This window comes from Herpailurus yagouaroundi, unplaced genomic scaffold (assembly GCF_014898765.1).
Source record: "Herpailurus yagouaroundi ecotype Mexico unplaced genomic scaffold, PumYag 67681, whole genome shotgun sequence".
In the NCBI taxonomy this organism is placed as follows: Eukaryota; Metazoa; Chordata; class Mammalia; order Carnivora; family Felidae; genus Herpailurus; species Herpailurus yagouaroundi.
This window is the reverse complement of record NW_024420481.1, coordinates 3,388,795-3,401,333: the sequence shown is the minus strand read 5'-3', so window position 1 is coordinate 3,401,333 and position 12,539 is coordinate 3,388,795. Positions and strand designations below refer to the sequence as shown.

At 39.8% G+C, this 12,539-nt stretch overlaps 1 protein-coding gene across 4 annotated transcripts in view; it reads right to left on the bottom strand.

The window, feature by feature from the left end:
• The window catches only part of ENOX2 (ecto-NOX disulfide-thiol exchanger 2), a 286,573-nt gene extending 281,225 nt beyond the window's left edge, over nucleotides 1-5,348 (bottom strand). The window contains exons 1-2 of one of the 4 annotated variants that reach the window (XM_040468180.1): nucleotides 5,159-5,348; nucleotides 3,865-3,924 (exon numbers count right to left, since the gene is read on the bottom strand). The gene's annotated coding sequence lies outside the window, so the exon portion shown is untranslated. Of the gene's footprint in view, nucleotides 1-3,864; nucleotides 3,925-5,158 lie in introns of those variants that run through there. The other 3 variants (XM_040468176.1, XM_040468174.1, XM_040468175.1) reach the window with 3 other exon arrangements.
• Nucleotides 5,349-12,539: the final 7,191 nt, after the last annotated feature.

The window sequence follows — 12,539 nt, the reverse complement described above, 5'->3', positions numbered from 1 at the left end:
GGGGGGGGGGGGGGGGGATTTAATTTTTCCTTTGAAAAATGTTATTTATCATGATGATTTTTCTTCCCACTTTTATGTATTTAACTAATTTTCCTCATCTGTAAAATAGGGATAACTACTGTATGTATTTAGTATTTTTACTATGAGAATGAAATGAAATCCTGGTACAGAATAGTTAACCCATACAATATGCATCAACATCTGGCTAGCATTAAGTAAACACCTATTATATGCCAGGTACTGGCCTAAGACACCAAGAAAAAGTAAACCATAGGAGGAAAAAGTGACACTGGAGAGAAAAGCAGGGAGCTGATTTTCAAAAGTTTTATAAGCTAGTCTAAGAAGTTTGGATTTTATCTCGAGGACAATGGGCAGAGCTGGATAGCTTCAGATTTGTGATTTAGAAAAATCATTCTGTCAGCACTGGTGGAGAATGGATTGGAAGGAAAGCAGGCTGGAGACAGTAGTAATCCAGTCTAGAAGGGGTGTGTGTGGGGGGGTGGGGGGGTGGGTGTGGGTGTGTTGCAGGGTATGCTGGGGAGCGGTGTACCCCAAACTAAGGCAATAATAATAGGACACATGCAGAAAACATGTTTTTAAGTAAAACTCTATTACAAATGATTAAAAAAATATGCAAAAGGTTAAAAATAGGACTCATGTTATCTTACCATTTATAGCAAACCTCTGTTGAATTTTTTTCTGTGTTTAACATTATAGGATAATGATTTCCTATGTATGCACACATAGGGTGTGTGTGTGTGTGTGTGCCCATGTACATGTGTATGCGTTTAAACTGGGATTTGTCAGCTTTATAACGAGAATTTTCTCTTAATATATCATAAACAACTTTCAACATAATTAAATATTTTTTAGTAACATCCACTTACATGGCTACTTAGTATAGTAATCTATGCTACAGATACACGATAATTGATTTAATCAAAATCTCTAGTATTACGGACATTTAAAATGCTATTTTCCTTCTTTACCCTGGGATAGACATCCTGAGAAATAAAATTTTGGAAACACCACATTTATTTCCTTAGCATAGAGCCTTAGAAGTTGAAGTGGTAGGTTGAAAGCTATGTCCAATTTTGATATTTTTAATCCACATTGATAATTTCTCTCCAGAAGGGCTGTATCAAATTACAGTCCCACTAGCAGTATCTGTAAGTAGGAGACCCATTTGAGAGTGATTTCAAGGATGGAGTCAACTGGATTGTAGGTGGAAATGAGGGACGGATCCTTGGCAGAGTATTGGGATGGCAGCAATGTGAACTGTGTCAAGAGGAGCAAAGCAATGAGCAGGCCTACGGAACAGGTGTCTGGGTGGATAAATGATGAGAAAGAAAAAGGTAAGGTGACCATAGGAGAGTCGGGGTGGGGGGGAGTTTAAATGAAAAGAAAAGAAGCCTCTAGAGAAGTTCTGCATTCAGGTGACTTTAATTTACTGCTTTATTTAGCCAAAGTAGCTAATGTAGCAAACAGCTAATCTTTTTGTAACATTTGGCATTCTGGTACCAAAGTTCTGAGTTATATTCATGTTTATGCATGTTTTTCATCCAATAACCATTTGTTAGGTGTCTACCACATGCCAAGTGCTGTCCTGGATGCTATGGGTGTGGATATGAATGAGACCTGGCCACTGCCCTCAAGGAGCTCATAGTCTTGGGGAGAGACAGACACATCCACAGACTGATACACTAGTGTGGTACAGCCTAGGACAATGGTAAGTGCAGGGTTCTATGTAAGCCATGAGCCTAACACTGTTTTGTGTATGCTTGTATATGTTTGTGTGTGGTGGGGGAGGGCGGGGAGAGCTGCAGGAAAGGCTTCAAAGAGGTGTTGATATTTGAGCTGAGTCTTGAAGCAGGAGTTCCTCAGATGAGTAAGGGTCACAGATCATACTCATATTCCTTACCAGTGCTTTGGAAATTTGTGCCACTGGTGTTAAGGACACTCAGTAAGGCAGTGAGGATGCTTGTGCGTAATCCAAACCCATTTGTGAAAACAGCCTCCACTGTTACCTTAATGCATATATATACATGGCCCGATTTGAGCAATAATATGCTCATCTTAGAATTAAAGGATAACAGGCGAGTGACATATAGACTTTTAAAAAATAACTCTGATGACATTGATAGAATAATAATATTCCCGTCAGCCAAGTCCAACTAATTCTACTTCCTAAATGGCTCTCATATCTGTTGCCTCTTCTCATATGTGGCTACCTTGGGTCCTCATCATCTCTAGCTTCCTAACTGGTCATGGCCCACTCCAGTACATTCTAAGGTAAAAACCTCATCATGGTGCTTGTCTTCTAAAATATATTAATGTTTTTTATTGTCTACCATCAGTACTTCCCAAGTTTGAGTCATTTGAGTATTATCATAGTCACACATCATGGGTACTACTATTTACTTAACATTTGTCTTTAAATCAACTTTAAACTTGTTCACTTTATATTTTTCCTAAGCCATTTCCTATGTGACCTTACATTTAAAGACGTAGTTCAGCTTTACCTTTTATGAGACACATTAGAATATATAATTACTGAAATTTAAAATGTTTGTGGGAGTACAACATAACCACCAGTGGTAGATGCTCTACAGTTTGAAAAACAATAGCCTATGGAAGCACATCCAAATTTCTTAGCATTGCATTCAAGGAACTTCACAAATCAGACCCAATCTATCTTTCCAGACTCTTTTACCATTATACCTTCATTTCCCCAAACAATCTATACCCTAGTCATGCTGAATTCCAAAATATTGAAGGGACATGCTCTGCTTTTATACAGCCCAATGTCTTTCACAGACTTGTCTCTCTAATCTGGAATGCCTCCCCTCTACTGTTCTCTGCCTGGTGAACTCATTATCCTTCAAGACCTGTCATGTCACCTCCTCACAGAAGGCTTCTCCCTGATTCTCCCTTACAGTTAGTCACTGCTTCCTTTATTCTTCTGATAGCACTTTGTACTTCTTAGTGTTATATTACACGCTACATTATCTCAGAATTATGGGCATATATCTCCCCAGCTACACCCAGGAAAAGCTCTCATACTCTGTTGCATCCTGAATAATCCCTGTGAGCAAAGGTCATGGAGGAGACCTAGTGATCTAGGAAGTCACTTAAAATAAAAGCTATAATAAAATAAAACCTAAAGGACTATCTAGGCCCAAATAGCTTACATGTAAGGCACGTTTTTTAAAGAGAATCACCTGATTCAGAAATAGCCATATAGTTTTGGCAGACACAATTAGCTACGGCTGCAATAACAGTGAAGCTAATTCAGTTTTGGCAGCCACTTTACAGCATACACATACTGACATAGAGACTAAAAGTGAATCATTTGGGTTTCTGCCAGGATGATCAATTACACCTGACAATAATCTTTCCTTACCACAAACAGAAAGTTAAGAAGAAAATTGAACAGTGGGACTAACAAACCATGGTGGAGAGAGCATGGGCTCTGGAGTCAGAAATCTATATACCAAAATCCCAGCTCAACTCCTTACAATATGTGACTTTGGGTAGGTTAAACAACCTTCTTTGAGTTTTAGTTTTCTCTTCTAGAAAAATGGGGAAAACAGTACCTACTTCATAAGACTCTTAAGATAATGCAACAAAGTGCTTATGATAGCACCTGGAACATTATATGGGCTCAATAAATAGGAGTCATTATTGTCACCCAATGAAATGACTACAAATCAGATAATATGATGCATAAGGAGAGCAAATACATTTCTTAATAAATTTGTCAACAGGCTTTAAAATGACAACTATAGAAGTGTAGCTAAGAATAGCCACAAACAGAACAGTCTGTAAGGTAAAGATCTTCTTGGGTTTAAATTAAACTCACACCTGGAACATACCACCACACTTCTTTGTGTTCTCCAAGAAATGATCTCAAATCAGGTTCCCCTAGGATGAAAAAAACAAAAATCACCCAATCTTAATTTTTTGTGTTTAGTTTTATTTGATACAGAATAATATCCAAATTATGTGGATGCTTTAAAGTGTCCTGTTATTATGACCCCAATCTCTTTCATGACACATTTTTATTGCAGTCAGGCAAACCCACCCTTCATAAAAATGCTCCCTCTTCTATATACCCTCCTCAGATTCCAACGCCAGTTCCAGAAAGCACATTCTCCCTCCTCTTTGCCCATTTCAAATCCCATTTACTCCTTTGGAGCCAAAATTAAAATTCAAGTCCTCCAGAAAGCATACCCGGATTGGTCTGGAAGATGACAATTTCAAAACTACAGCATTTCCAGGGTTAGGCTTGACCTTCCTTACATATATCAACCCCCAAGCCCATCAGTATTAGAAACTTTTTGCATGCGTTTGTAATAATAAAATAATTAATACAGTCTGTTTCGCACAGTCTACTTTATTCCACAGTCTGTGAGCCCCCTAAATCTTTTTCAACCTTAGTGCTGTTATGAGTTGTGTTAGAAACCTCGATAGCGCTTGGTTTTTTAAATAGGTCTAACTTGCCTTTGACTCTCACCAGAACACTGCACTAAACTTTAAGGAGAAACCCTTTCCACTCCAAAGATCTGGTCAGGGCAGGGGCGGGTGGTTGGAAGGGCCAATAAAGAGATGGCGACGATCTTTATATCACCAGCAAGGAAGCAAAAAGTGAAATTTGGACAAAAAGTCACGCCCTGAGCGTGCGAGGAATTCCCACACCCCCAGAGAAAATTGGGGAGTGTGTACGTCAGAAAGGGTGTGTGCCCAAATCTGAAATGTAAATTGAGGGAAGCGAGGAAAGAGATCATCCAACTCCTCCAAGTAGTACGGGGAGTCCAGACACCGCCTAGGGAAGACCCTGGTTAAGAAACCTAACTTCAGATCTCGGAGGAGGCACAGGACGGGAGCGAGGATACACGATAGCGTCCTGGGGGATTAAAGACTGCAGACTAGGTGGAGAAATAGAGAGCGCGCGCTCCCGAGGTTCCAAGCTCCAGGAAACGGGCGCGGAGGGCTCAGCAGCCCACCCCGACTCCCAGGCCCGACACCCCCTCCCCGGCAGAGGCGGAGCTGGGCGGAGTCAGGCGCCGAAGACAACGGCCCGGAAGCACCCTCCTCCCTAGGCCCCTCGGTCCCACACTCCCCAACCACAGCCGCTCGGGCTTTCTGCCTCTCTGACCTCCAGCTCCCCGGCTACCGAAGGGGCTACTCCTTATACTGCCGCGGAAAATCGGGCCGGCGTGACAGCTTCTGAGAGCGTAGTGCCCTCGCCGCGCCCCACACCACGCAACTGTCTTCTGAACTCCCCGCCTCTCGATAGCCGGCTTGGGCCCGACACTCGGGCCCAGGGCTGGACTCTCACCCACACCGCGGCCGCTGAAGCATTTCTTATTGGTTACTGGTCACCAGGGAAGCAGGAGGCCCAAGCCCTTGTCCTCATGGGAAATGTAGTTTCAGGTCGCTGGAGGCTGTCTTCCTGGGGTATCCAATATTGGCATTGGCGGAGAGACTCAGATGAAGGCAGGGGATTGTGGGAGATGAAGTCGAGGCACTTCTTTCGGTATACCCACCGTTTCTCCATCTAGTCTGATCGTCACCTGAGTTCAGATGGAGCAGGGTATTCTGGGTGTTGTAGTTTGCGGTGTACTCTCCTACAGAATCTACCTTCTTGGGGTATGGGGTTGTGCTTGTGGGATTAGATGAAGGTTCTAGATTTATTTTACCTTTTGGTTAAGCTCTTAGCGTTTGGGGGGGGCACTTTATATCATGATTTAAAATTCTCATTGACTTTTGATTGAATGACTTTTAAAAAATATTATGTTCCGATAAGCTTACAATTGTAACTGGTCCTTTAAAACTGTCAAAGTATGTTCTATGTGAACCATCTGCATTAGAATGACTTCAGAGGCTCTGGAGAAAATGTATACTATGTTTCCAGTTGGGTATCACATTTTTCCCTTTGAATTGTAACTGGTCCTTTAAAACTGTTAAAGTGTATTCTGTGTGAACCATCTGCATTTGAATCACTTGGAAGGTCCTAGAGAAAATGTATACTGTGTTTCTAATTGAGTACCATATTTTTCCTTTTGAAGTAGGGCATAATAGGCATATAAATGTGATCAAAGCCAGCCCAGAAGAATCCCATTTAACCCATAATGAAGCCACATTGTTGCCATGAAGAACAGTGGCCACATCACTGATGTCATGCAACAATTTAGAACAGATAGAGAATACAACTTGAATAATAAGAAATAAATGTATATTTCTTTAAGAAACTATTGTTTAGTAAAGATGTGTTAATAAGTCCGATAAATAAATAGATGGAGACCACTAGCACTTTCAAGTGATTTAAAGGTTGAGGAAAATGGTGGCTTATTAAGGCTAATTTTACTCCTAATTTTTGACTTTTTTTTTTTCCTTTCCAGAGGTGAATCCTTAATAGCCGAAAGGATCATTACAGTTGGGTTACTACAATTTTACTCATTAGAACAACCTTTTCACTCACAAGTGGAATGAATGCAAAGAAAGAGGAATTGCATTTTGCTAAGGTAATTAATTGCCTAAAATTTTAAAACAGAAGTGAAGGAATAAATGGACTTAATAGATTGAATAATTTACTCAGCAAACTGCTTTGTTCAAGGCTCCAGACTAGGCACTGTTGCTACAGAATTGGAAAACAGCCCTTGCTCATAAGTAGTTCACAATCTAGGACAGGAGAGAGAGTATACATTGTGCAAAGTGCTCTAAAAAGGTCTACATGCGGTTCTACAGGACCATAGAAGTGGAAGAACTTATTCCACTTCTGGAGGAAGCCATGCTTGAATGATGAGACTTGAAGGACTAGTAAGCTGTTTCGGGTAGGGAGGTCAACCATATTTCATACTGAGGAGTAAGAATGTGAGAGAGTGCAGAGAACACTCTCCTCCCACCCCTGCTCCCCAAAAAAGATGTTCCACGTTGCAGGAGCTAGAACAGGAAGGAATAGGAGGCCATATCAATGAGTTCAAAATTTAACCTGAAAGCAGTGGAGAACCATTAAAGGATTTTACGCAAGGACATGGTATGATCAGATGGACTTGGTGATAACTTGGATATGGAAAGTAAGGAAAGGGAAGGGGTCTATTGTTACTCTCAAGTTCTGATTTGGAAGACTGAGTATGTGGTAGTACCACTCATTTAATTAGGGATGCCTGAAAGAGTAGCAAGTTTTGTGATGGATAGGAGAGATTAAGTTTTGGACACTTTAAATTTGAGGAGTCTATGGAACATTGGGGTGGAGATACCCAGTAGGCTGCTAGGAGGTGTAGGTCTGAAGCATAGGAGAGAGGTCAGGGTTGGAACTAAACATTTGAGAGACAACAGTATATAGCTGGCAAGTAAATAAATAAATATGGATTAAATTTCACTTGGAGAGTGTTTAGAATAGTAATTTTTAGAAGGGCAGAGATTAAGAATGGAACCCTAGAAAACAACGATATTCAAGTAGTAGGTAGACGAAGTCAAGGCTCCTTGCCTTCAAAGGAGGCTGAGAAGAAATGGCCAGATAGGCGAACCAAGAGAAAATAAAGTGTAACTACTAGAATATAACACAGAGAGGTCAAACAAGAGGACAGAAGAGTAACATGGAACTACTCATTCATCCATTCAACAAATATTCGTTCAGTACCTGCAACATTCCAGGCATAATTCAAGGTGTTGGGAACAGAGAAGTAGGGGAAAAAACCACATAACATCCCTTCCCTTTGGAGCTCATATTCTAATAGGGAAAAATGAATTAACAAGACTAATAATGAAAATATATACCTATGACAAGTAATATTTCTGCAAGTCTTATTAGAATGGATACGTGTGTATATGTGTATTACACATACAAAGGTGAGACTCTTGATCTATTGTGGGTAAAAAGTATGCTTGAAAATACATTTAGGAAAAAAAATAATTGAGTATAAGAACACAAATTTGTGAAATAATGTCCCAAGGTATGTTAGTGTGATTGGATTTATAGATCAATCAGTAGGCCAAAGTAAAGGCTTTGTCAACAGATAGTGTAATACTCAAGTCTTGGCCACGGTTCAGGTTTATGAATGTGGAATGTGTTTGGCTTCAGTTTTTGCTTAGATTAAGGCTTAATCATTCTGTTGCTATCTTTACAAGTCAGTGTGGATCCCTTGCTAGAGGACCCTGGTACCAAATTTATGGCTCAGTCTGACATCAACATCAGTCCCCAGAGGTATAGCTATGGTTCAATCTGTGTCAAGGATCAGAGTCTTTGACTGGTATGAAAGTTCACTTGGAAGCTGTCATTAGTCCAGCGTGGCTTGGATTATATCTCATTGTGAAGCCAATGTACAAGATTTGGGTTCAAATTTTAGCCAGTATTACTATTTAGTCTGTATGTAAGAAGAGGTTTTATTCTTGTTAGTGCTGTCTGTGGACCAGCCTCAGAGAGACACCCAAGGATGGGGCTCAGCTCAAGGTTTGACTTTCGCTTTTTGGTCAGCATTGGAATCGCTTTTTGGTCAGCATTGGAATCGCTTTTTTTTCTAGGCTTGGAATTCAACAAAGACCAGTTATGGCTCTGCCAGAAGATGCTGTTCATGCTGATTTGAACAAGAGTTATGTTCAGTCTTTTATCAGGTAAAGTTACAATTAGTGTTCATGGTTAGAGTGGATTCTTGGCTGTGGTCAGTGTTAAGGCACAGTGTCTAAATTTAATATTTAGTCTTTTGCCATTTTACACCATCACCTATGATGTGCCCCAGAGTTTTGTCTGAGAGCAACGTTAGCATTTCATCTGTGGACAATACGAGAGTATCAATTGTGGCTGGGATTTCAACTGAGCATATGAACAGGATTTGGGAGCATATCTGGCCAGAGTAAGCCCAAAGTGTAATTTCTGGCTTTAGCCAGTCTCAGTGTTCTGTCTTTGTCGATAGCCCCTATCAGGAATATTCTGCGGAGCTAAGCCAGTGGCCAGTGTTGTACCTTATCCTGTGGCCAGAGCATGGTTCGGTCAGTGACCTGTGTTAGCACTTCAACTTGGCCTGTGTCAGAGTTTATTATGCAGATAGTGGTCCCATTTTGACTTTGTATAGAGTTCCTGTTCACTGAGTGCTGCTGGTAGTGCTATCTAATTAAGCTTTTATTTATCTATTAACATTTTGGTCTGTATAATTGCAATATTATCCCATACACAGTACACTTAGTCTTTGCTTATTTAGATAGTTTAAGGAGGCTTATAATGATCAGTAGCTGAATTGAGGTTTGGGGCAACAAGTTATGAAATATTTTTAGATAGGCCCTTTAATAAGGATATTGGTTTGCTGTGGCAATACTGTTGATTGTTTAGCCCGGTACCTTTAAAATATCTCCTTTCCATATCTTCCTCAAAGGACAGACTCTCCAAGCTAATGCTACATTTTATCAGGTGTTTTCTTTTAAATCAATGAAGCACAGAAAGAAATATGGTTTGATTTATGGAAAAGTTTATTTTCCTGATTAAAAACAAAAATCATGGGCAATTCCCCATCCAATTTTTAAAAGTGATATTGAGATATAACTGATACTCAAAAAATTCCACATATTTAATGTATACATTTTGATGAGCTTGGACTTATGTATATACCTATGGTATCACCATAATCAAGACCCTAACATATCACCTCCAAAACTCTGTGTGTGTGTGTGTATGTGTGTGTGTGTGTGTGTGTGTGTGTGTGTGTGTTTTGTGGTAAAAATGTTTAACATGAGATCTATCCTTGTAACATATTTTAAAGTACACAACACTATACTTTTAACTATAGGCACTATGCTATAGAACAGACATCTAGAACTTATTCATCTTGCAAAACTGAAACATACTCACTGCCCCTAACCCCTGGCAATCACCATTCTACTCTCTGCTTCTTTGAGTTTGACTATTTTAGAATTCTCATATAAGTGGAATCATGCAGTATTTGTCCTTCTGTGACTGGCTTTTTTATTTAGCATAGGGTCCTCTATATTCATCTGTGTTGTCACAAGTGGTAGAATTTCCTTATTCTGTAAAAGCTGAATAATATTACATTGTATTTGCATACCACATTTTCTTTATCCATTCATCTATTGATGGACATTTAGGTTGCTTCTATATCTTAACTATTGTGAATAATGCTGCAATGACCATTGGTGTATAAATATATTTTTTAGATACTGATTGCATTTCCTTTGGATATATATCCAGAGATGAGATTGCTGAATTATGTGGTAGTTCTATTTTTAATTTTTTGAGGAACCTCCACACTGCTTTCCAAAGTAGCTGCACCATTTCATGTTCCCACCAACAATGTATAAGAATTCCAATTTCTCCCTCCTCATCAACACTTGTTATGCCTTGCCTTTTTGATAATAACCATCCTAACAAGTGTGAGGTGACATTTCACTGTGGTTTTAATTTGCATTTCCCTGATGATTAGTGACAATGTGCATCTTTTCATATACCTGTTGGCCATTTGTATAAGACCATTTGGAGAACTGTCTGCTCAGTTACCTATGCATTTTATGATTGTTTTTACAATTTATGCTTAAGAGGCACCTGGGTGGCTCAGCCGGTTAAGCATCTGACTCTTAATTTTGGCTCAGGTCATGATCTCATGCTTAGTGACTTCAAGGCCCACATCAGGCTCTGCACTGACTCTGCACTCTCTCTGCCCCTCCCCTGCTTGTGCTCTCTCTCTCTTTCAAAATAAATAAATAAATAAACATTAAAAATATATTACAAAATAAAAAAATAAAATTTCTGCTTAAAATGCCATTGGGATTTTTATAGGGATTGTATCGGATGTGTACATCACTTTGGGTAGTATGGACATTTTGACAGTATTAATTGTTCAATACATGAGGCAGGGATGCTTCTGTATCTATTGATCTACTTTAATTTCTTTCATCAAGTTTTTATAGTTTTCAGTGTATAAATCTTAAACCTCCTAGATTAAGTTTATTTGTATGTATTTTATCATTTTGATGCTATTATACATGGGATGTTTTCTTAATTTTATTTTCAGAGATTTCATGATGAATGTATAGAGATGCAGCTGATGTTTGTATCTGATTAGGCTTTTACCAAAGTTTAGGGGTTACCAGTAGCCAGATTAAGGCTTACTGTGAAGAAGGTTTTAGGGCTAAGAGAGTAAACATGTTTCTCAGATAGGCTGTTGATGTTACCTGTCAATTTACAAATAAGGTTAGTGTGAGAATAGACAACAGCTTGTGTTCAGGTTTAGAGTCTCAGGCTGTTGCCAGGCTTTGAGTTCAGAGTGTTCATATCCTGTTGTCAGTTTGGGATTTAGATTCTGGCTACTAGTGTAGCAAGCATTCTGATATCAGTAGTAGAGTTCAGTCTGTGCTAATTTTTAGTGCCTCTACTGTGCCCAGTGTCACGGGTATATCACTCCCCAATTTAGGATTAGGTCTGTGGCCAGGCTGATTGCTCAACTGCAAGCTAGTGCTAGGACACATTCTGTAGCCACTAATATAGTGAACTTTGTTTATGGGTTTAAGGCTCAGTCTGTGACAAAGGGTAGTACTCAGTATCAGTTATTAGGTCTAATAATATGAGGAGGGTTCTGATTCAACCATGCAGTGTTAGGAATTGTTCTTTAGACAGGCATAAGGTTCGGTCTTTGGGTCTCAGACTGTGGGCAAGATTTACATTCTTTATCCCAGGGTGGTGCTCAGTATGTGGCCAGCAATAAGGCTCAGATTTTGGCCGTGGTGAGTTGCATGTGCTCAGGGTTAAAGTTAAATCTCTTCTATGTTTCACACAAAGAATATGAAAAATATTTGCTTTGTTTTGTCCTTAGTTCATTTTCAAGCCTTGGGTTCAGTCCTTGCCCAGGGTTAGCAAACAGTTCAGTTTCTGGTATTGGAAATCTGTCTGCGGCTAGGGTTAATGTTGAAGCTGTAGTTGGAGCTGGGATTCATTCTGGGGCTCATATTAAGCCAGGCTCAGTCATTAACCATTTGTGGGAGATCAGTTCCAGTTCCACTTTCAGGGTGAAAACTCACGTTGGAGGTTAGGCTTATGTAGTCAGTCTGTGGTAAGAGTCAGGAATTCAGTCTGTGGCCAGAGATTCCTTTTATAACCAGTTAGAGGCTATAAGATATGGGAGCCAAGTCAGTGGCCAGTGATGAAGCTTAATCTGTCCCAGGTTCAGTGGATTATTGTGTGGTCATATTTATGAACCAACTATCTGGCCAGGCTTATGATTGGGACTTTGAAAAGAGTTAAGTCTCAGGCTGTGGCTATGTTCAGGGTTCCGTGGGCAAGATTAGGGCATATGATGTGGTCAGAATATATTCTCAAGTTTTGTAGATGATTTGGTTTCAATTCTTGGCCAGGATTAAGGCACAGTCTTTGGCCAAGTTTAGAGTTCAGTCTCTGTACGTGTTTTTGTCTCTGCATGAGGCCAAGTTTAGTAGTCATTCTGTTGCCAGTGTTGGGGTCATTTTCTGATTAGTGCTAAGTCTGTGGAAATTGTAGCTGGGTTGGTTTCCAAGATCAAATCTCAGGCTGTGACTGA